At 36.3% G+C, this 24,969-nt stretch overlaps 1 long non-coding RNA gene across 1 annotated transcript; it reads right to left on the reverse strand.

The window, feature by feature from the left end:
- Positions 1 to 6,570: 6,570 nt before the first annotated feature.
- Positions 6,571 to 16,282, reverse strand: LOC110914823. The gene is made up of 3 exons (XR_002578627.2): positions 16,114 to 16,282; positions 15,890 to 15,994; positions 6,571 to 6,635 (listed from the first exon to the last, which is right to left on the reverse strand). It is a non-coding gene; the product is annotated as an uncharacterized LOC110914823 (long non-coding RNA).
- Positions 16,283 to 24,969: the final 8,687 nt, after the last annotated feature.

Here is a 24,969-nt window from a genome sequence, read left to right on the forward strand (position 1 = left end):
GTTTTTGGGTTGTGGTGGGGTAGGGGTGGTGTTTAGGTTTTGGGTGGTGGTGGGTGGGTGTATTTTGTTTTGTACACATTGGTTCTCAAGGTTCTCGTAATAAGAGTGGTTCTCAAATGAACCCTACCGTATATATATATATATATATATATATATATATATATATAGAAAGTGTACTGTACAATATCCCTTAACATACAATTGTAAGCATTGAGAATTCCGCATGTTGCAAAAACAAATCCGCATGTTGTAAACCCAAAGCTGTGTGTTGCAAAAAACAATCTGCATGTTGCAAAAAAACAATTCGCATGTTGTAAAACCAATCCACATGTTGTAAACTCAAAGCCGCATATTGTAAAACCAAATCAACATGTTTATAAAACCAAATCCGCATGTTGTAAAACTAAATCCGCATGTTATATTTTTCACTGCGTACGCATCGTACGTTAAGGTCAATTGTACATTAACTATCCCTACATAGAAAAAGTGTACTATACATATACATATGTATGTATGTATGTATGTATGTATGTATGTATGTATGTATGTATGTATGTATGTATGTATGTATGTATGTATGTATGTATGTATGTATGTATGTATGTAATTATGTATGTATGTATGTATGTATGTATGTATGTATGTATGTATGTATGTATGTATGTATGTATGTATGTATGTATGTATGTATGTATGTATGTATGTATGTATGTATGTATGTATGTATGTATGTATGTATGTATGTATGTATGTATGTATGTATGTATGTATGTATGTATGTATGTATGTATGTATGTATGTATGTATGTATGTATGTATGTATGTATGTATGTATGTATGTATGTATGTATGTAGGTCGACAAGTTGCGTATATGTAGCTCGTGAACTACATATATTTTCCTCATATGTGTATACCTTCGTAAGCTACATTAGTTCGTCAATCTACATATTTTTTTTTTAATTTTTGTTTTTATTTCTACATTACTAATTATGGAAATGAAAAGTAAATACAATTTTTTTTATCCACTAATAGTAGTTTTTTCGGTTTTCAAGTACTTTTAATGGTGTTATAATTAACCAGACCCATAATAATTTACGACTCTTGTTTTGGTTTAGGTAGTGTTTGGTATGCAGGAATGGGAGGTGGAATGGAATTAACTATTGCGAAGGAATGAGAAAAAGTGTGTTTGGTTGGACAACGTAATGGAATCACCCATTACATAAGTCATTCCATTCCCTCAAATTCATTTCATCCACTCCCCCTGTTTTTTTTTCCATTCCATTCCCTCTCTCAGCCTACGTCACAACACCGTCCATCACCTCCACCATCTACCACCACCACCACCTGTCGTCGTCACCACCCGCCACCAACCTTCGCCGACCACCGCCGCCCACCGCCATCGCCATCGACTACCATCACTGCCACCCGCCATCGCAAACCACTGTCACCCCAACCACTACCGCCACCCTCCGCCGACCATCACCACCATCCTCCGATGCGACCACCCGCTACCATCGACCACCACCACCCATCGTCGTCGCCGCCACCACCACCCGTCGCTACCCACCACCACCGACCACCGCCACCCCGACCACTACCGCCACCCTCCGCCGGCCACCACCACCATCCTCCGCGGCCACCCCCCGCTGCTGTCGACCACCACCACCCACTGTCGTCACCACCACCATCGACTACCATCGCCGCCACCCGCAACCACCGACAACCGCCACCCTGACTACTACCGCCACCCTCCGCCGACCACCACCACAATCCTCCGCGGCCACCACCTGCTACCGTCAACCACCACCACCCACCGTCGTCGCCACCACCATCGTCGCCACCTACCACCGCAGACCACCGCCAACCCCGACCATCGTCGCCACCACCGCTAACAACCCCGTCACCCACCGACCACCGCCACCCACCACTTCTACCACCGATCACCGCCACCGGTCGCTGCCACCGCCACTAGCCGCCACCGATCACCGCCACCACCCATCGCCGATTTAATTCATTCCTCTTTTCTTACATACCAAACAACACAATGTAATGATTTATTCCTTTCCTGCATGGTAACCAAACAAGACTATGTAATGTAATGATCCATTTCATTCATTTGTCCATTCCATTATCTTATTCATTTCATTCTCTCATCTATTTTATTACGCCATATCAAATATATTATTGTTTGTAAGTAATTTTCTTTTAAATGTTTGCCTAATAATCACATATCTTTTATCACTTATTAATTAATATATTGCTTTATATTTTAAACATATGCTGACTTTAAAATTTTGGAAAAAGAAATTATTATTTTCTATTTAATTTCAGCATAAAAAAGATGCTCATATTCCCTTTAGCTTTTTCCTTTTTGTCATCTACCACATAAAATTCCAATTACTCGTGTACAGGACACAATAATTTTCTATTATTACTCGTGTACACAATATTTTTGCTTTAAAACTTTAATTTGACATCGCATTTTGGTGTGCATCGGGAAGAGGAAGAAAGAGATGGTACATTGGCATGTGCGTATGAATAAAGCATATAAAAAGAGTAAAGGAAAGACATAAAGAGCAAACCCGTTTTAAATAAAGTGTAATGGCGTGTTCTTTTGATTCACAAGTGTATTATCCTTTTTAATACAAGTAATAGTGTAATAAGTCTTCTTTGGTGGTGTTTGTTTTTCTAAAAAAAATATGGACAGACATTTCTGACTGTACTGTGCAGACCATGTGCAGACATTGTTATTTGTAGACTGTTTGTTTTTTCTGAAGACGTTTCATTAAAAAAAAGTCTACGCAAGCTCTTCTTATTGCAGACTTGGCCCAACCACTTCTAATATTTTCTAAGGTCTGTAGAGGGTTAAACACTACCACCCACCACTACCGTCTACCACCACCACCCACTAGCGGGGTTATACCCTTTCAGTTATACATGTACATGTATGTATGTATGTATGTGTGTGAGAGAGAAACCAATGATGGCCCCGCTATGCATATCACAACCATGTTCCATAACCCCCCACATAATGCCAGGGGGCGGTGTTCTGGGCGCTATGGGGCGTTATACCCCAATATAGCGCCTGTATAACCCCTCACTACGCATGGCCTTATAACTTTACCCGTTTATGAACTACATGTTAGGATCTGGATATGAGTATGATCAATAACAATATAACATTAACTTTGACGAAACCAAATCGCATGATTAGTTTTATAGAATATTTCAGCTTTCACAAGACTTCCATGTTATACTGGATCGGGAGGGCTTACTGGTATAACCAATCTTAAGATGCAAAACCTTACCCATGTGCGAATAAATCTAGTCCATTTTCGGATTTAATAAAGTCAAGAAGCCGTATAGCTTCTATGAATTAAAGTTAAGAACTAGCTTCAATGAACCTTTAAGCCTATGAATGACATTAAAGATTTATAGAATAATACCCGTACCTGAGGGGTATGGTCTTAAATTCTGTGCAAGACATTACAAAGCATGCAAGTAGAGGGCCATACCTAGACTTAGCGAAACAATACTTAGCTATCACCAAAGTATGCGCGCAGACTCTTATCGGTGCATGCAGCATAGTGATAGCTAAGACAAGTACAAATAGTACAGATGGCAGTGCTTTGTTTCTAAGATCGTTTCTCCAACTCATCTTAACGAGACTATTCCCACAAAAATTAACACGGCGGTTTAGACTTGGTGTTTCCTCATTCCCTAAAGGACATTAAAACTAACAAGCTTGCTTTAAATGGAACATAGTGCAACACAGGAAAAAGGACACTCTTGTTAGCCATCTTAAGCTACTAACGAGAATTCAGGGGATAGTTAGCATGAATATAGACGACTTCAACAAATCCTTTTAAAGTTTGTTGAACCATACCTTTTATAAGTTCAGCTGATGATGATGTCACTTTTAGGAACGGTGTTAAAAATAGAAAAACCTACAAATTACAAGATTTTTTTTTTTCTTTCATACACACTCAGTTACCCTTAAACTATATTACTTGAAACATACCCTATGCCATACCGACTTGAGTATTTAAACGACAACACATGGTCTCCTTCCCCTCTAATTATGTATGGTGCTTCTAAGTAGTTGTTAATTAATCGTAGGTCTAAACCTCTCGTACTATTCGTTCCCATAAAGGAATCTAGATATGGTATAAGGTACACAAAACGTAACATGTTTTTTTTAACGACATATTTTGGTCACTGACGGACCACTGGAGTATCATCGTGACACCAACGGAATCACCCGATCATATCCATCTCCACTAGGCATAATGCCTATACATCAATTCAGAAGAAAACCCAATAAATGTGAGAAAACTCCCCTTGTGGGAATTAAACCCAGGACCTATTGGTCCCAAAGCTTTATCTCACCCTCAAAATGTCACTAGGCTATACATCCATTGACGTAACACGTTTTACGTTACATCGGCGTAAGTTATATTAATCTATGGTGATTATATGTCATCATAATTACTGTTTATACTATAAAAATTGCTTAGGATGTTGTACAATATGTTTACATAAATGGTACATTTTATTGTATGAATTAATTTTTATGATTATTTACAAATAAAATCTCATCTATAAACTAGTCACTCTATCCCACTTATTGATCAACACAAGTGTTAATGACACATGAGTAAAGTTAAAATGTAACTTCTTTGTTTCATTCTCTCACCTAACCTTACTCTCTATAGTCTATATTCTCTCACAACGGAAAACATAGTGAAAAAGGATCAAAGAAGACTCGTTTCATTCGATGATAAATAGATATCCTCTTCAGAGTTTGAATTAGGATAGGTGGCGTGATTTTAATGTTCGAGATGTTATTAAGTAACTGTTTTCGTTCTTTGTATTGTTTTGTTTCTTGTTTGTATGTTCAAACTATGGGACCCCAAGCTTCTTACTGGCCCCGTTTACTTCTTTTATAGAAGTTTGATTGTTAAAAAAATTAAAAAAAAGTTTGGATTGAATATCATTTTATTTAAGAGTAGGTTAACTTCGTGTTATAAAGAATAAAGTATTTTAAATAAGTAACTTATAATTTTGTACATAAATAAAAGCAATAACATGGTAGTTGGACATCCCATCGTATAACCACATCATTAAAGATATCAATTTAAAATATATACAAGCGTGAAGCAACAATTCCATACTATGACAACTTGGAAAGTTTTAACTCATATATATTTGTCTATATTCAATAACAATTCCATACTATGACAACATGTGTATAATAATTCATATATATTTGTCTATATTCAATAACTTTTCTTGTAAATTATATAGAGTTGAAGAATTGTTGAATGACATATGTGATATAAATTATTATATTATATGTACCAGATATGACGTTCACTAAAAGGAATAAATTTTGCTACCTTCTTCGAAAACACAAGCACATAACATAAACATTCGCTTCAACGACTTTAAAGAATTGAGTCGAGTTTAGTTGTAAGGAATAGAATCTATTATGAATAACCCTACAGAATTGAGTGAGTTTAATTGTAAGGAATAAAATTTATTTTTAATAACCCGCGTCTAGGGCGAATCGAACGAACATGAACAATGTCTTGTTCATGTTTGCTCGTTAAGAAAATAATGTGTTAATGAACACTTACCAAACGAGATTTTCTATTCGTGTTTGTTCGTTAAGGAAATGAATGTGTTCACGAACACAAATAAAATCAAGAAAGGTGAGAGAGGCCAGAAATGGATGAAGGAGAGTTGGAACATGAAGTCCTAATACTGGAACGGAGGTAGATGTATTCATCAATGCGGATAATGACTAGTGAGTAAGAAAAAGGGAATGTGTAAACACAAGGCGGGAATAGAGTTTTTTTCTATTTTAGTTGTTAGGGTAATAAATTAAATAACATAAAAAGTTTAGATGTAATAAATAAATGTACAAAAATATTTCATGAACAAAATAAACAAACAAACGTAAATGAACGAACGTTCATGAATGCATTTTCGAACGTTTACGAACATAATTGAATGAAAGAGACATTTGTTCGTGTTCGTTCATTTGACTAATCGAAAGAAATTTCTTGTTCAACGTAAACGGATATTTCGCCGAACATTTCACAAATTGTTCACTAAATGTTCGGTTCATTTACATCCCTACCCGCATCACTAAAAACTTTTTGTGAATACCTTTAAAAACAATCCAATACTGTTACAATTTTTATGTTTATTTTCTGTAGTAGTATAATAAAAGATGGTCATATATATTCTTATAGATAAAAAAATACATTTTATTTAATATTACCTATACAAATAAGTTTACATACGCCATTGATACTATTAATTAACAAATAGTATATGTTTGTCTCTAAAGGAATGGTATGATGGTAACTGGTAAAATATTAGTAATCACTTACCGACACACAACATAGAGGCAAGCAACTGCAACTTGTGCCGTTCTCCGTCCTCTTGTGAACCCACGCACAACAACTATCTACAATTACAAACGAATCAATATGCAGATATAAATCTATAAATCTACAAAACTAAAATATATGAAAAGCACGAACACAAACCTCGTAATATTTAGTAGCATCATTAACATCGTTGATCCCATATTTATCTATGAGCCAAAATATTACATCATTCCCTGCAGCATAAGAAAATATAGTTGCGATCGAGTATGCAATGTAATTCACATCGACAAAAAAAAAAAAAAAATGACTGAATGCAAAAAAGCAAAGTAGGAAAACTTGTGACAACCCGAATTCTTTAGGTTAAGTGACGCGTTATCTTGTGATCTAAACTCTCCGTTATCCTCCATTCTTTGTTAAACGCCATTCATATAACTCCGTTAAATTAATTGTGCGATAATTAGCTTACGCAATTCAAACCAAACAATGTATCGGCCGTTACGCGTATACATGACTTGAATGTATCCTTTACCCTATATGTATATACTATATCTCGGCCCAAACTATGTGATTTCAGCCCACTCTTTTGTATGTAACATGAGAGTCGGACCCCACCTCCCTTAATTGTAAATATATATTGCTTGTTTGCTAAGTTCGGCAGCCTATTCTACTTGGGCTTAAGCCCAATGTCACGGTCAGTAATACACGTTAAGAACCGCCCTCTTGCAATCTTTTAAGCCAATTAGGAAACCCAACTAATTCTTATGTCACTAGGTACCTAATTCGATTAAGAATCAGTTTTACCCTTGTTGTGGGCTTTGGCCCAGTTCCGTTAATAATTAAACCGCCCCAACCTTCACAAATATAAGAATACGTAACATGGGTATTGATTAAACTAAACTTAAAGCACAAGTCAAAACCCTAAAGCTTTTCCCCCTGAACGCACGGATTCGGTAGAAATTTCCCCCTGATCGAGATAGTACCTTGATTCGTCAATATATCGGTTAGTGTTGATATCTTGTTGTTGAATACGTTGGGTTGAATATTCTTCTTATTAATATTGCATGATATTATATGTGTGATTATATGCATGAGTAGGGCCATGAGATGATTATATACTGATGTATGATTGGGTAATAAGGGCGGCTACAAGTTGAGGAGAAATAGACAACCCATGTGACACCATTGATATTGTCGGTTGTATTAGGATTATATGAATCGATTTTTTTTGATGAAATTATAATTTGCCTATGTGTGATAACTATGAAATTTGTCACAGAACATTTGTTTAGTAATTAAGTGAGACTTTGTTGTTTTTTTTTTGGTCCAATCACAAATAGGTAGCAGCATCTTTGTCGGCTAGTGAGATTGTGTAACATATAAGACAAAATTGTTGTGAGAGTTGTCCTTTCGGCTGTGTTTAGTGGACCGATACCAAGCTCCAGCCAACATAATATGCATGTGACCTTTTGAGGTGTTGAGTTGAATGGATGCATGTGTAGGTCATTTAGTGGGCCGAGCAAAGGTCCAATAGGGGGGTTGGCTTGTGTATTGTTAATATTAATTGTGATAGTTGTGTGGTCACCTGTTAAGCTGCATGCATATGAGTATGGATGAAAACATGGGGTGATTGTTGCATTGTACACTGTGTTGTTGTGGTGGGGCCGAACATCAGTTGGGGTAGACAATTAATTTAGTCAATCACCCTCACCCTTTCAATTATATGCGCACTCACCCATGCTTTAATGGTATGATACGATGCTTGCTTTTTATAAGTTGTGTTAGATGATATTTAGAGTACAAAAATAACCGTGTATTTTGGGATGAGCTGATCAACAGTGGATGCCTATTAATGAACTATATACTGATTAAATCGAGCTCACTAAAATGTATGTACCGACTATAAGAATGTGCGGAATAAATGAGAAAAGGGTTAAGTATTCAAGGACCAGAAATGTATTGTTTATACTTGTGGGAATTATTGTGTGGTTCAATGTGTTATTTGATATTAAAGACATCAGTGAATTTAACGATCATGTGCATTACTTGTTTAACTATTATACGTGACTGGTGTGATAATACTTGATGTGGCTTACGCGAAAATGAATTGTGAAACTGATAAACACCAAACACTCTCTTAGGTCGCGAGTATTGAATAAATTAACAAGTCACTTGTCTAAACCGAGCAAACCAAAGGTGAGTTCATTGCTCTTTTCTCAAGCATGGATCCCAGTGAAGGGTTAACGGGTAACGTTCCGATGGGGAATGCATGGGTAATGGGATGTTGGTTATTGTACTCAGTTTTTCTATCATTGTAAGACCACTACATCTACCGGCACGTTGCTTGTAGGGCAACGGGGGTTATTAGTTGATAGCGCTATTAGGTTTGGCACCCTCACGACGTTCGAGGAGAACGGGCGTGAACTAATTACCTTAAAACATGACCAATGCTTTGATAGAGGCATTGGGGTTGGCAATCACATATCATCTGGCCATTCGGTACTCGAGTAATAACAACATCAAAACGTCAAACATCATAACAACAAACAACACATCATTTTTGCAAACTGTTTTACTCACTTGATCGGTAACACAACTTGGTAAACAAACACAAACCTTGAACTCACCAGCGTAGTCTGACACACTTGTTTACATGCTTGTAGGTAATTATTGAAGGAACTTGGGAGCTTGCTATCTGATGCTGCTGGAGTGGTTATGGTCATGATAAACAATTACATTGATTTGGTTTTGATACATTTATACTTTTATGCTTCCGCTCAGTACTTTGGTTTTGGTTTAACTTTCAAACGATACATTTCTTTCAATTGAGTATTTTATTACATTATAACTTGTGTTTGATATGATTGGTGGCTCTTTGTTGGATCGTTGCACCTCCAATAGGGACACGCCCTAGGTGGTAATTTGGGGGTGTGACAGTTTGGTATCAGAGCCACTGGTTATAGAGAACTCGGTTTTAAAAATGTTTTCATAAAACCAGACTATAACCGAATTGATCCAAACGATGACCATGACACTCAGGTTCAGACTGCAAGGTTCGTTCCTCCTTAGCTTATGCTTTATATGCCTAGTAAACGTAACTATATTTATAGCATGAACGATACGACATGGTAGGCATCATGACACATTGATAGTGTAACATAACACTTGCATCTAGTAAATTCTAATCTTGTTGGTAGTGCTTATTTTGTGTTGATTGGAGTGGGAGAAACTTCAAACATAAGTTAAGAAGCATTGAGAGGAGCATGCAAACCGCCTTATTATCATGGGTGCACACATAATAATAACGCGTGGTGCATGTAAATCCCAATGAGGCTTAACGAGTGTAAGAGGGGTTCTTCCCTGTTTGTGTATGAATATGGTAGTTAATCGTTCTTAACGTGATAAACCTGAACACATTACTCGTTTTTCGACTCCTAAATCCATTCCCTTCTCCTATTATAGAAACATGAGTGGACGAGGACACGGTCGTGGTAGCATCAACATGACTCAGGCTGAGTTAACAAATCTGATAAACACACGTGTGGCAGAGGCTCTGGCAGCCTACCAAGCTGCGCACCCGAACAACCAGCCTGCCTGTACGTTCAAAATGTTTATGGATTGCAAGCCACAGACCTTCAGCGGGACGGAAGGGGCTGTGGGACTATTGAGGTGGTTCGAGAAAGCTGAGTCAGTGTTCGCTATGTGCAACTGTCCCGTGGGGGACCGCGTGAAGTATGCGACAGGCACGCTTGAGGATGGTGCCTTAACCTGGTGGAATGCCCAGGTTCAGCTGCTGGGTATTGATGCAGCAAACGCTACTACTTGGGACGACTTCAAGGAATTAATGAGGGAGGAATACTGTCCTCGTGATGAGATACAGAAGCTAGAGAACGAGTATTACGACCTGAAACTGGTGGGATCTGAGGTTGAGGCGTACGTGAAGCGGTCGTATGAGTTGGCTGACTTGTGTCCGAATTTGTCTCGACCTATGTCTCGAAGGATCGAGTTATTCATCAAGGGGTTACCTCCACGAGTGAAGGGTTTGGTTACCGCTGCAAACCTCAATAACTTGACCCAGATTGTCCGGTTGACTCACAAGATTATTGATCAGGAGGTGGAAAGCAACTCACTGCCACCGCGTGTTTCTAAAGCTGCTACTGCCACCACCACAGCCACTACTCCTGTCACTGATGGCAAACGCAAGTGGGGTGATATGGACAAGGCGTCCAACTCGGTTCAGCCCCAAAAGAAGACAGATACTGGCGGTACTCGCAGCTTTGGCCAATCATCCTCAGTGAATCAAAATCAGAGACCTTATGTGGGAAAGAAGCCTCAGTGTAGCAAATGTGGGTTTCATCATTATGGGCAGTGTGAACGAGTTTGTCGCAGGTGCGACAAGGTAGGCCATGAGGCCAAGGATTGTAGGGCTCCTCAGCCAAAGCAGCAGCAGCAGACTCAGTCGAATCAGAGACAGCAAGGGCAACAGTCTCAACAAAACCAGGGGAATCAAAAGGGGTGCTTTCAGTGTGGTGATGAGGGTCATTTTAAGAGGGATTGCCCTCAGCTTAATCAGAATGTTGGCAACAACAACAATACTGGGAGCGGCAACAATGGGAACAATGGTGGGAACGGAGCACGTGGAAGAGTATTTACTATCGGCGCTGGGGGAGACTCGCAATGATGGCAATGTTGAGACCGGTACGCCTTCTTTGAATGATCTTTTTCTGCTTCTGTTTTATTTGACTCTTGTTTCGATTGGGGTTATGTGCCTTAGGGTTCAGCCGTTAGTTAGGACTGACTTCCACCTTTCTTGTAAAATAAGCATAAAATAGAACTAACTGATAGTAAATCGATAGAAGCTTCTCTTGTCCTTTTTGGTTGTAAACTTGATCTCGTGGGTCAAGTGTTCGACATTGACCTACTTCCCAATACTCTTGTAAGTTTTGACATGGTCGTTGTCATGGACTTGGTTATCTATGTATCAAGCAGAAAATTCTCTGCAAAAGAAAATCGTGCGTTCCCTCTCCCCAGTGGGGAATCCTTATCAGTTTAAGATCATCGTAGTGGTGCCGTTGTTGGCATTGTCACAGTCGTGAAAGCCCAGAAGTGTCTACGGAAGGGCTACTCTGCTATACTAGCTCTTGTCACCGATTCGCCACTTTAAGAAAGGAAGATAGAGTATCTTCCAGTATTCGTGAATTTTCTGACGTGTCTTCTGAAGAGTTACCTGGTTTACTTCCACATCGTTAGGTAGAATTCCAGAATTGACCTTATGCCAATCCTGATTTCCTTCTGGGATACAGCAATCCCTTAGATTCGCTGGATACTATCACAGATTCATCACAGGATTTTCGAAGATTGCGTAGCCTTAACCTCGTTAGCACTGCGGGGAGCGGTGAACTCTTGGGAACCAAATTAGGAGAACGTCTTCTCAGCTTTCTCAGCTTAGGGAAGTGGGGTAGGCGAAGCACATGGGCCTCGATATCCTATTCACCTGAGTTTTGATAGGATGCATTGAAACCTGAAGACCAAATGTGGGTGACTGGGCCTGAAGGCCCAGATAGCCACGCATGGGAACGAAGTTTGACATGTGGGAAAGTCAAGGTAAGATTTTAGCAACCAGAAACACATATATGGAAATGAGAACCTAGTCACAGATCCAGGATTTGTACTTGAACCCCTAGGGAAGCTGTTAAGCTTAAGAAATAGTGGAAATTCGCGGTGGGAGAACGCAAAGATCAGGTGAAGCTCTGTTATCCCCGATTGTTCAACGGTGGGACCAACTTTCGATATCCTTGGCGAATTTCGGGACGAAATTCCCTTTCAAGTTGGGGATGATGTGGCACCCAACTGACCAAGCAATCATGTTTACAATTTGGTTTACGTAGTGCCTGTGCGGTACTTGGATGCTTAGTGATCGCGTGTAATGCTTGATTTTTATTTGTGATTATTATTTACGTGGTATTACATATAGTTTAATTAGAGTTTTCATCACTTCATTCCTCTGTGCTTACTTGTCAAATTTCGGGACGAAATTTCTTTCAAGTTGGGGATGATGTGACAACCCGAATTCTTTAGGTTAAGTGACGCGTTATCTTGTGATCTAAACTCTCCGTTATCCTCCATTCTTTGTTAAACGCCATTCATATAACTCCGTTAAATTAATTGTGCGATAATTAGCTTACGCAATTCAAACCAGACAATGTATCGGCCGTTACGCGTATACATGACTTGAATGTATCCTTTACCCTATATGTATATACTATATCTCGGCCCAAACTATGTGATTTCAGCCCACTCTTTTGTATGTAACATGAGAGTCGGACCCCACCTCCCTTAATTGTAAATATATATTGCTTGTTTGCTAAGTTCGGCAGCCTATTCTACTTGGGCTTAAGCCCAATGTCACGGTCAGTAATACACGTTAAGAACCGCCCTCTTGCAATCTTTTAAGCCAATTAGGAAACCCAACTAATTCTTATGTCACTAGGTACCTAATTCGATTAAGAATCAGTTTTACCCTTGTTGTGGGCTTTGGCCCAGTTCCGTTAATAATTAAACCGCCCCAACCTTCACAAATATAAGAATACGTAACATGGGTATTGATTAAACTAAACTTAAAGCACAAGTCAAAACCCTAAAGCTTTTCCCCCTGAACGCACGGATTCGGTAGAAATTTCCCCCTGATCGAGATAGTACCTTGATTCGTCAATATATCGGTTAGTGTTGATATCTTGTTGTTGAATACGTTGGGTTGAATATTCTTCTTATTAATATTGCATGATATTATATGTGTGATTATATGCATGAGTAGGGCCATGAGATGATTATATACTGATGTATGATTGGGTAATAAGGGCGGCTACAAGTTGAGGAGAAATAGACAACCCATGTGACACCATTGATATTGTCGGTTGTATTAGGATTATATGAATCGATTTTTTTTGATGAAATTATAATTTGCCTATGTGTGATAACTATGAAATTTGTCACAGAACATTTGTTTAGTAATTAAGTGAGACTTTGTTGTTTTTTTTTTGGTCCAATCACAAATAGGTAGCAGCATCTTTGTCGGCTAGTGAGATTGTGTAACATATAAGACAAAATTGTTGTGAGAGTTGTCCTTTCGGCTGTGTTTAGTGGACCGATACCAAGCTCCAGCCAACATAATATGCATGTGACCTTTTGAGGTGTTGAGTTGAATGGATGCATGTGTAGGTCATTTAGTGGGCCGAGCAAAGGTCCAATAGGGGGGTTGGCTTGTGTATTGTTAATATTAATTGTGATAGTTGTGTGGTCACCTGTTAAGCTGCATGCATATGAGTATGGATGAAAACATGGGGTGATTGTTGCATTGTACACTGTGTTGTTGTGGTGGGGCCGAACATCAGTTGGGGTAGACAATTAATTTAGTCAATCACCCTCACCCTTTCAATTATATGCGCACTCACCCATGCTTTAATGGTATGATACGATGCTTGCTTTTTATAAGTTGTGTTAGATGATATTTAGAGTACAAAAATAACCGTGTATTTTGGGATGAGCTGATCAACAGTGGATGCCTATTAATGAACTATATACTGATTAAATCGAGCTCACTAAAATGTATGTACCGACTATAAGAATGTGCGGAATAAATGAGAAAAGGGTTAAGTATTCAAGGACCAGAAATGTATTGTTTATACTTGTGGGAATTATTGTGTGGTTCAATGTGTTATTTGATATTAAAGACATCAGTGAATTTAACGATCATGTGCATTACTTGTTTAACTATTATACGTGACTGGTGTGATAATACTTGATGTGGCTTACGCGAAAATGAATTGTGAAACTGATAAACACCAAACACTCTCTTAGGTCGCGCGTATTGAATAAATTAACAAGTCACTTGTCTAAACCGAGCAAACCAAAGGTGAGTTCATTGCTCTTTTCTCAAGCATGGATCCCAGTGAAGGGTTAACGGGTAACGTTCCGATGGGGAATGCATGGGTAATGGGATGTTGGTTATTGTACTCAGTTTTTCTATCATTGTAAGACCACTACATCTACCGGCACGTTGCTTGTAGGGCAACGGGGGTTATTAGTTGATAGCGCTATTAGGTTTGGCACCCTCACGACGTTCGAGGAGAACGGGCGTGAACTAATTACCTTAAAACATGACCAATGCTTTGATAGAGGCATTGGGGTTGGCAATCACATATCATCTGGCCATTCGGTACTCGAGTAATAACAACATCAAAACGTCAAACATCATAACAACAAACAACACATCATTTTTGCAAACTGTTTTACTCACTTGATCGGTAACACAACTTGGTAAACAAACACAAACCTTGAACTCACCAGCGTAGTCTGACACACTTGTTTACATGCTTGTAGGTAATTATTGAAGGAACTTGGGAGCTTGCTGTCTGATGCTGCTGGAGTGGTTATGGTCATGATAAACAATTACATTGATTTGGTTTTGATACATTTATACTTTTATGCTTCCGCTCAGTACTTTGGTTTTGGTTTAACTTTCAAACGATACATTTCTTTCAATTGAGTATTTTATTACATTATAACTTGTGTTTGATATGATTGGTGGCTCTTTGTTGGATCGTTGCACCTCCAATAGGGACACGCCCTAGGTGGTAATTTGGGGGTGTGACAAAACTCCTAGAAACCCTAGCCGGAATAAAGCAAAAAAAGGTAACAAAAAATGAATGAATGCAGAATCGAGGATCTTATTGACCAAATTGATGAAAAATTGACCAATTTTTTTTTTTTTTTGAAAAAATTGACCAAATTAGCATTGTGTAACTCACATCGACAAAAAAAGTTCATTGTAATAATATAAGTAATTTCTTAAAATGACAGCCACTAAGCCCCATAACTTTTAGAGTGTTTGGATTTGCGTTTTGGAATTAGTGATCTGATTACACCTTAAGTCTCAATAGTCTGTTTAAAGTTTGGGTATAAAAGAAACTGCTTCTGGTAACCAAATAATAAGTTTCATATCATCTAAAACGAAACTGGTAATCTAAAGGCAAAATAATGTTAATTATTCACCTTTTCTTTAAGCTAATGTGAGACTTTTACTTCATTTTTACAAACCATCTACTTTGTTCAGATAAATGACCTTATTGGTCGTCTTACCTATTTATTTTAAAATAATCAGATTATATAACATACTAACATTCAACGTCTGGTTAACTGAATCTTGCATCCACAAATAGATGAAGGATTTATTCTACATATTTTTTTATAATCACTATCAAAATGCACCCTTTATAAGCACGTTCAGGATCCTTCATCTAGACATGACAAATATTGTAAAATCCATGATTACAGCCATAAACAACAAACCACCACCGAACTATATCCACATTACATTACGGAAAAAAGAGGATTAAGAAAAAATAAAACGATGTAATTGTACATTATGAATCAGAGTGAAAAAAAATTAACTATTGAGATTTTTAATATCTGTAAAATTACCAAAATATACCTGAGATTTTTCATCCTTTTGACCTAGATCCACAAGAAAGTGATACGCCTTAATCACACATTCCCGTCCGATCGTTCCAAAACAATTCCTCACCGGTGCACTTATCTTCTTCGACGACGGCACCATCGGAATCAACAAAGATTTGATTGAAAATCTACAAATACTTGATTGAAAAAGAATGAAAGTAACAATAAAAACATAGATGAATGAAATTTAGAACATACCTTTGTTTATCAAACTTGAATCGACGAAAAACGATTGAAGATGAATGGCGTCTTTGGTTTTAGGGTAAATGGGGAATTGAACATTTATCAAACCTCTGATCGCCACAACGAAGAATGAAAGCGGCGACGAAGGATTATTGAACGAAAGAACCTGATGAACAACTTTGGTTTTAGGATTTGTGTAGAATGACGAAGCTTGAGAAAGAAGAAGAGTAAAAAGGGATATAAAGGATCCGTATGGATCATTGGGTCACCCAAATGCATTCGGATCCCGCCTCTTTTGTGTTAAAATCGTGAATGTAGAATCAAGAAGTCAATTTCCCTCCTAAACTAAATTGCCACATCAGCCAAGATGGCCAAATACAAATGCCACCTAGCCCAAATCCATCTCATTTATATATATATATATATAGATATAGATTGCATGACTAATGAAATATGTAATTCAAAGCATTTATTTATTTTAAGAAATACATCTTTAACGTAATTACAAAATTTGATTATTCATTATTTGCTTAATCATACTACTTTATTTGTATTACCTACTTTGGACATAATTATTTTTTATTTTACTAATTGTATTGCCTACTTTTGACATAATTATTTTTTATTTTACGGTACCTTCACTTTTTGCTAAATGATAATATAATAATTAATTTATAGAACAGCCAGATCAAATATATAATTATTTGATGATTTTATGACAGGTACAACTTTATGGGCATATAAAAAAGGATAACATTATGTGTGTTATTCAACATCATGGGCAATTGGGCATCTTCAAAGTTGTTATACAGTTTTTGACTTATGAAACATTAAATTATATTGAATTGTATATAGTAACACTATTTGTATATATTAATCTGAATTTTGGAGTTTACATGTTAAATTTGATTAGCTCAAACTATATTCATGTATTTATTAATGTTAAAAGCACTGTTCATAACTCCATCAAACACACTTAAAATTATATAACATAAATGAGTTAAGCATACTAACCTAAAATAATATGGTTATTAAACAAGTAATACTAAGTAACTCAGACATGATTATTTTCATGTTGTGTTAGAAACTATAAATCCCAATTGTTTTTCAATTTTGCTCATATAATTTGTTACAACTTACTTTTAAAACTAAATTTATAAAGTGTACTACATTTGATCATAAATATTTACTTTCATGTAAGATAAATGTAGCTATTGAAATATAGAGTTAATTACACAAATGAGTTCTGTGGTTTATACCTAATTTCGCATTTGGGTACTAACTTTTTTTTTAACAGGTTTATGTTCTATGGTTTCAATTTTGTAACACCTTTGGGTACTAACACCAAAATTAGTTAATTAATGACTAAAATACCCTTGCATTTTTTATGTTTATCAATGTAACACATTTGGGTACTAACACCTAATTTTATTTAAGTTTAAATCAATTTTACAAATCTATTTATTTTTTTATTTTCATCTTTTTATTATATCTCTTAATTAACATAAACTCTATTTATTTTTTTTATTTTCATATTTTTATTAAATTTCTTATTTAACATAAAATCTACTTGTTACACCAGTATTTTTTTTAAATAGTTTTTTTAAATAAAATCTACTAGCTATATAGTTTTATGTAAATTAAATTTCTTACTCGTTTTAAATAATGTAAACCTTACTCGTTTTCAATTTTGGATTGAAATGATTGATAATAATAAATATCTTTCATGTAAAAAATTTAAGCCTTTTTTTAACTCGTATTTTTGTTCATTTACATTTTACTATTTTAGAAAGATATTTAATTTATATAAAACTATATAGCTAGGTATTTAGATAAAACTGTATAGCTAGGTATTTTAGATAAAACTAAAAAAATTTAAGCCTTTTTTAACTCGTTTTTTTGTAAAAAAGATATTTAATTTACATAAAACTGAGTTAATTACATAGTTAGTCACTGTGGTTTGCACAAAATAACATACTTAGGTACTAATAGTTTAAAATCACCTTTTAGGGTATTAACTTTTCATTTTGTAACGTTTGGAGGTATTAACTTCTAGGGTATTAACATAGTTAGTCCCTGTGGTTTGCACAAAATAACATACTTAGGTACTAATAGAATGTGATTTTTAAACCTACAAATAACGTTAATACCTCCAAACGTTACAAAATGAAAAGTTAATACCCTAGAATGTGATTTTAAACTATTAGTAGCTAAGTATGTTACTTTGTGCAAACCACAGGAACTAACTATGTAATTAACTCCATAAAACTATATAGCTAGTAGATTTTACTGGTGCAACTAGTAGATTTTATGTAAATTAAATATCTTTCTAAAATAGTAAAATGTAAATGAACAAAAAAACAAGTTAAAAAAGGCTTAAATTTATTTTATATGAAAGATATTTATTATTATCAATCATTTCAATCCAAAATTGAAAACGAGTAAGGTTTACATTATTTAAAACGAGTAAGAAATTTAATTTACATAAAACTATATAGCTATTAGCTGGTAGATTTTATTTAAAAAATCTATTTAAAAAAAAAACTGGTGTAACAAGTAGATTTTATGTTAAATAAGAAATTTAATAAAAATATGAAAATAAAAAAATAAATAGACTTTATGATAATTAAGAGATATAATAAAAAGATGAAAATAAAAAAAAAATAAATAGATTTTGTAAAATTGATTTAAACTTAAATAAAATTAGGTGTTAGTACCCAAATGTGTTACATTGATAAACTTAAAAAAATGTAAGGGTATTTTAGTCATTAATTAACTAATTTTGGTGTTAGTACCCAAAGGTGTTATAAAATTGAAACCATAGAACCTAAACATGTTAAAAAAAATATTAGTACCTAAAGGCGAAATTAGGTATAAACCACAGGACCCATTTATGTAATTTGTGTAATTAACTCTGAAATATATATTACCCAAACATAATGTAGGAATTGTAAAATGTTGACTTTGGTCTCAACAAGTGATTTGGAAATAATATTAATGACGTTACTACCTACAACTAAATGAAGTGTTATTATAATCTTAAATGTATGTTCCCCATCAATAGGCGCAAAGAGATAGCAGCTGCCTTTTGGTCAGTATTTATTTTTGTGATTAATGAAGACATTTAAACTCGTTCACATATACACATACTCTTCTATTTTTTACTTTCTTTTTCATTTTTTTAAACATATACACATATTCTTCTAGGATATTCTTCTATTTTTACTTCATTCTTCATTTTTTTAACGGCTAATACAATCCTACTACTAAATTACGCTAAATAATACCTAATATACCACATACGAGGCAACTGTTGGAGAAATTTCGAAATTGCTTGGATAAATCTGAAGTCGTGTAATCACCTTCAGATCAAACAATTGGAGTGGCTACCAATCTTTGATCGGATAAAATCAGATTTGATTCTAGATTTCTGTATGAGAATTTGATTGAGAGAATTTTGAGGGATTTGACGAACTGCTAATTCGTCTATGGTTTGGAAAAACGTTTGAGAGAGCGTATTTACAGTTTTCCATAACTGCCTGCAGTTTTTGTTTTGAACAAAAACACCTTTGGTCCCTCATGTTTCAAAAGTGCATATTTAGCCCGAAATTTAATTTCTGATGCAGCTCGACCCCAGCCAGGGGCTCTGCCCCTTGGACCCCGCCAGGGGCTGCCGCCCCTTGGACCCCGCTTCTCTCGGGGGCGTTGCCCCCGAACCCCCGCCAAGGGGGCGCTGCCCCCTTGGATCCCCCGTTAGTCCCGATGACATTCAAATAAGCGTGCACTCTTATTTGTATGTCACGCGCAATCTCAAATTACACTAAAATATCCAACATACCTCCCCCATTTTAGTGTCATCATAGATTAACTAACTTGTTCACAGCAACCAAAACAAACTAATGCATAAATGAAATGTCGTGACGATTGAATTTCATATTAGTATATTACACATTCCAAATATTCGAATTTAAGGGTGTCACTAAGGATTGAACCCTTAATATCCATAGTGAATACATGAAGATAATATACACATTAGTTTACATACATATATCTAACTTGACACTATCTTTTACTAGCCTGTGTCCCTATCCTTCATAAGCATATCAAAGCCAAGTCCAAGCTTCTTGAATCAGCTAAACTTCATGCTCATATAGGCAGCTCTTTTACTCTTGCACCTGCAAATGCAATTTTTCAAAAGAGCTATTAAGAAGATATACCTCAACCTTTCTTAACTTGCAGATCTAAACACATACCTTTGGGACGATTTAATGTTGTGTTCCAAACTCTAGATGTTAAGCTTTCCACATTGAATTCTGCACCTAACGTCATATTAGGTGGGAATTGGGTATCTTAACATGAGAGTTCTCAGATGGACTTTAACCCTGATCCCACAGCTGATACTTTCACGAGATCTCTAGTTAACCCTTTGGTTAAATGATCAGCTAAGTTCTGTTGAGTTCTGACATACTCAACCGAAATCACACCATGCATGATGAGCTCACGAACCATGCCATGTCTCACACCTAAGTGTCTTGACTTGCCATTATACACTTGACTATATGCTTTAGCCAATGTAGCTTCACTATCACACCTTATAGAAATGGGGGATATAGGTTTGGGCCACAATGGAATCTCATAAATCAGGTTTCTTAGCCACTCAGCTTCTTTACCAGCTGCCGCTAAGGCTACAAACTCAGATTCCATAGTTGAGTCAGTTATGCAAGTCTGTTTCTTTGAAGCCCAAGAAATAGCACCTCCCCCAAGTAGGAATATCCAACCACTTGTGGAAGAATGATCTTCCTTATTGTTTATCCAACTTGCATCTGAATATCCTTCAATCACTGAAGGAAATCCAATGTAAGTCAGACCATAATCAATGGTTCCTTTCAAGTATTTGAATACTCGACCTAATGCTTGCCAGTGGTGAGTGCTAGGATTGCTAGTAAATCTACTAAGCTTTCCAACAGCATACGCTATATCTGGTCTGGTACTGATCATAGCGTACATAAGTGATCCAATTGCTCTTGAGTACTCAAGTGGTGTAACACCCCAAAACTCGTATTAATACGTAGGTACGTTGCCATGATTAATTGAATGAAATACAATAACTAGGTTAATAAACTTTGTTAAAAGCCTAACAAAATAAGTAAAGAAAATGAAAATTATGGCAACTAAGAAGGTGTGATAAACTTGAGGGACTAGAATTGCCAAATTGGAAATTTGGTTTAATAAAAACAAGAATCACACACACACAAGGAGTGTGTGTGCGTGATATCGATCAGGAGAAGAGGAAAAGGGGTGAAACCCTAATTCAAGAAAACCTTCAAATTGAAAGGGGAATTGAGGGCCATTTGGATGCATGAACCAAGAATGTTAATCCCCTAAGCGTTTTCAATAACAAGTAAGTCGAATTTTGCAATTTGGTGATGCTTGATTTAGTGGGTTTAGTGTAATTTGTGAATGTAATGTTAAATTTAGTATGAATGATGGTTACTATGGCTATGTAGACATCAAGATATGTTAAATTTCGAATATGAATATGGATTTAAGCAAAACCCACTTGCATGTCAAGAATGGCTAGAAATTTTGAGGTTTCTACTTGTTAATTGGTTGTTGTGGTGATCTTGTTATGAATAATTGATGTCACAACCATATGTTCCTAGTTAGGATGAAATATTGTTATGAATGTAATTGGTTGTGAATGAGTTATGTGAAGAATTAGTAGGAATCACGCTTTCAAAGCTTGTACATAATGTTTTGTTAGTAGTACACCCGCCAAGTGTTCGATGAAATGCCTAAAAGAGCAAAATTTGTGAAATTGTATGAAGGTTATGGGTAATTATGTATAGAAGGTGCTTATGGTGTAGCCGTTAGCAAAATAATAAGTTAAGTATGCTTAAGGTGGAGTCATTATGAGGATTCGGATTTGAATGAATGGTTTAGTAAACTATGCATTAGGAACTTGTACCTTATGTCTCAATGAAGTAATGCTCGCCATGTACTTTATGCGTTTGGTTCATGGTGATTAAGAGCAAATGTGTACAAATGGGAGATGCGTAGTTTATTGATAAATGATAATGTTGGAATTATGTCGTGTACATACGTAAGATGATAAATTGATTATCCGAATGTTGAACAATGCGGTTGTCGAATGTAGAGTTATGAAAGCGTAAGTATGAGTATGTTGTGTATGTGACTAGGTAATCATATGTTCGTATGTATTTTACTATATGGGTATGAAATGCTTATGGTGTCATTGGTATAACGACCACATCGGAATGGATATATGTTCCTAAGTTGAAAGTTTACATACTCAACCGTTAACTTTATGAAAAGTAAATAAATGTCAAAATAGTATGGTTAAATTGTATATATGATTGTAAGATTAGGAGGATTGAACGATGCATGATGAATTATTATGTTTCATACTTGATGGTATGTTAAAGTGCGTAAATTGGAATGATGCCTTGTTATATTTATGCCTTGTGCTTGTTGAAATTGACTATTGAAAGTCAAATGCGAGATATGAACTAGACATGATTAGTGATATGTAGATCTCGAATGCTAACAAGAATGTGAATGTAGTGAGGTGTAGATGATAAGCATCATGTCAAGAGGACGCAAGCACAAATGGCAATCGGGTCAAGAGGAGACAAGGAAATGGTCACGAATACGGACGCTTAAGGTAAGTGATTCCGACTCACTTCTTAGTGTAAATATAGAATCCTAATATTTATATGTGTGGATAAGAATGGTGCAAGGGATATGTAATGATTGTGAGTTTTAAGTTAAGTGTTATTTATAACGAAGGAATTGTTATAATAAAGGAAAATTGATGGTACTAAACGGGTCGAATAATCATGTATATGTATAGTAGTAATGATAAAGTTTGTAAAGATTAAGGACCCGGGGTAAGGATTCTTAGTATAAGATGTAGGGAAATGTTTTACGGACAATTAGAAACAAGTTCCAAGTGATTCGGACGCAAAACGAATGAGTTACGCGAGTTTTAGTATTTTAAAGAGGAATGTTGATGCAGGGGCCACCGTAAGCTACGGTAGCCACCGTAGCTTACGGTGGGAGCTGGGTATTTGTTTCTGCCGTAAGGCAGTATAAGACTGCCGTAAGACATCAAGGGCCACCGTAAGCTACGGTAGCCACCGTAGCTTACGGTGGAGGTCAGCTACAATTGTATAGTTTGAGGATTTCTTCGTTTTTCCTTCGAATTTGGACCCCGTAGACCCATTCCAAGCCTTGTTAAGCTTCTATAATGATTCCTAACCCTACTAAATGGCTTGGTAGGTCATGGATGAGTATGAAACTCATTTTTAAGAACCGAAACATACCCGATAGATATTTTTGAAAGTGTTTAAGATGTGCGTATAAGATCGGGGTATGTAAGCGAGTATGCGGGGTAATGAATTAAGTACGTGGGTATGTATGTGTGTATGTGGGTATGTGTGTATGTATGTATGTATGTATGTATGTATGTACGTATGTATGGATTCCAGTATTTAATGTATGTATGTGTATAATCATGTTTCGTTCTAACTATGGGAGTAGGTATGCAGTTATGTACGTAGGTAAGTATATATGAAGGTGCATATGCGTGTAGGTGTGAACGTATATTTAAATATACATATATGTGGATGCTAGTGTGCATGTATAATCGAATGCCAGAAGGTAAGTATGCTCAAATGATTTCAATATGATGGTGTATTGATACAAATGACAGTGTACCTTGAGAATGAAGAATAATGCAGGTGCAATGATGAAGTCTCTTTGGAGAATGGATACTCAGATGGAAATGCCTAATTATAAAGGAATAACGGAGTAGAAAGTAAGAGTGTATGGAACTTGTTATGTTCATGTTGTGTACTAATGTTTGAAATTGTATGGTAAGTGTAGGTTGTATGAGGCATGGAGGATCATGGAGGTGCGGAGATCGAAGACCGAGTAACAAGTTAGATTGTACGGGAATACTTGATTATGTAAAATGATAGTTTTAGGTTATGCTTTTATTTTGTAAATATGTACGAAAGACAGTTTTGTTGTAAGAAGGTATTTGTATTGAAAGAAATTTTACAGTACGAATTTCCGCTGCGTCTTTTTAGTTAAAGCGTGTTAGGGTGTTACAAGTTGGTATCAGAGCCCTGGTTTGAGAGAATCAAGTAGAAGGAGGTAAATGCTTGAACTCAAACCGGTGTGCTCTCGTGACTAAGAACCCGTACAATCTAAGACTCGATCAAGATCTAGAGGCAGAAGCCAAGGTAAGTATGTGCATAAGTATGTGTTTGAAGATAACTAACAGTATGCTATGTGTATGATCAGCATGATTGCTTGGAAAGGATGAATAGTAAATGCGGTCTAGCAATGGCACCAAGGTATATAATATGACATATTGACCGAGGTACGTAGATTTAACTTATTGGTGCATGAAATGGTATGTTTAAGCAAGTAAAAGAAAATTTCAAATGAAATATAATAATGACAGAGTAAGGAAGTTTTGAAATTGTTACACGTGCCGAAACTCAATTCTGCGGACATAAGGTGGCGATTACGCGAAGGCACGAAACTAGTATGTGGATTGTGTACCTGGCCAGTACACAAGAAACATATGACGTTCGTGAGACCGTGATAATTGTTACAGGTATGTCCGTTAGAATTAGGTAGTAGGTGGACGTGGGTGGGGAGATGAAAGGAAATGTAAGACTCTCAGGAATGAAGTATGAATGATCTGTTGAATCCGCGAGACGGATTCAACGCGTGTAGGAATGAAAAATTGAATAGAATGTTTGAATCCGTGAGACGGATTCAAGAAATGAAAGGCTCGAATGGAATGTTTGAATCCGCAAGACGGATTCAAGGAAT

Source organism: Helianthus annuus, chromosome 15, assembly GCF_002127325.2.
Source record: "Helianthus annuus cultivar XRQ/B chromosome 15, HanXRQr2.0-SUNRISE, whole genome shotgun sequence".
Taxonomy (NCBI): Eukaryota; Viridiplantae; Streptophyta; class Magnoliopsida; order Asterales; family Asteraceae; genus Helianthus; species Helianthus annuus.